The sequence below is a fragment of the Octopus bimaculoides genome, chromosome 2 (assembly GCF_001194135.2).
Source record: "Octopus bimaculoides isolate UCB-OBI-ISO-001 chromosome 2, ASM119413v2, whole genome shotgun sequence".
Classification (NCBI taxonomy): domain Eukaryota; kingdom Metazoa; phylum Mollusca; class Cephalopoda; order Octopoda; family Octopodidae; genus Octopus; species Octopus bimaculoides.
The window spans coordinates 169394383-169395537 of NC_068982.1; the positions used below are offsets into that span (position 1 = coordinate 169394383).

Here is a 1155-nt window from a genome sequence, read left to right on the forward strand (position 1 = left end):
TATATATATATATATATATATATATATATATATATATGATGGGCTTCTTTCAGTTTCCCGTCTACCAAATCCACTCACAAGGCTTTGGTCAGCCCAAGACTATAGTAGAAAACACTTGCCCAAGGTGCCCACACAGTGGGACTGAATCCGGACCCATTTAGATGGGAAGCAAACTTCTTACCACACAGCCACTCCTGTACCTATATATATATATATGGACACACACACATGTATGACAGGATTCTTTCAGTTTCTGTCTACCACATCTGCTCACAAGGACTTTGGACAGCCTGGAGCTCTATCAGGAGACAGTTGCTGAAGGTGTGACATGGTAAGGAGTGAGCCTGAAACCATGTGGCTGGAAGATATTTGCACATTAAAGGTGCAAGTGATTTTTCTCTTTCCTTATAGCAAGCTGTCCTTTTTCTACTAGTAACTATTTAACTGTGAAATAAATACAAAGATGGAAATGGTGGTGGTGGGCTTATACAAGCGTATGGCATTCCCTGACTTCTCAGTTCACAGAGATGGGTGACTTATAGCAATTACTTCCATCTTCCTAAGCTCAGCCTCTTGGGTCATAGTCTACTATTACACCAACCCCAGTACTCAACTGGTACTTAATTTATCGACCCTGAAAGGATGAAAGGCAAAGTTGACCTTGGCGGAATTTAAACTCAAAAGGTAACGACAGATAAAATACCGCTAAGCATTTCACCTGGCGTGCTAACGATTCTGCCAGCTTGCCCCTCTATGGGATGCATATTATCAGCCATGTAGACTAAGCCAAGTATAAAGTAATGTATTTTACTTAATAACAAATATATAATTTGTACTGTTGATTCATATAAAAAGTAATTCAACAATTTTAAACCCTACAACCACACATTGTTGTTACTGTCATCGATTTTGTTAGCAATACAAAATGCTGTTATATGTTGATTTATATGTCATGTAGGAGTGGCTGTGTGGTAAGTAGCTTGCTTACGAACCACATGGTTCTGGGTTCAGTCCCACTGCGTGGCACCTTGGGCAAGTGTCTTCTACTATAGCCTCGGGCTGACCAAAGCCTTGTGAGTGGATTTGGTAGACGGAAACTGAAAGAAGCCAATCGTATATATATATATATATATATATATATATATATATATATAT

At 39.0% G+C, this 1155-nt stretch overlaps 1 protein-coding gene across 4 annotated transcripts in view; it reads right to left on the reverse strand.

Annotated features, from left to right (window-relative positions):
* Positions 1 to 1155, reverse strand: part of LOC106876845 (protein SERAC1) — a 29899-nt gene that overhangs the window by 1039 nt on the left and 27705 nt on the right. The window lies entirely within an intron of this gene.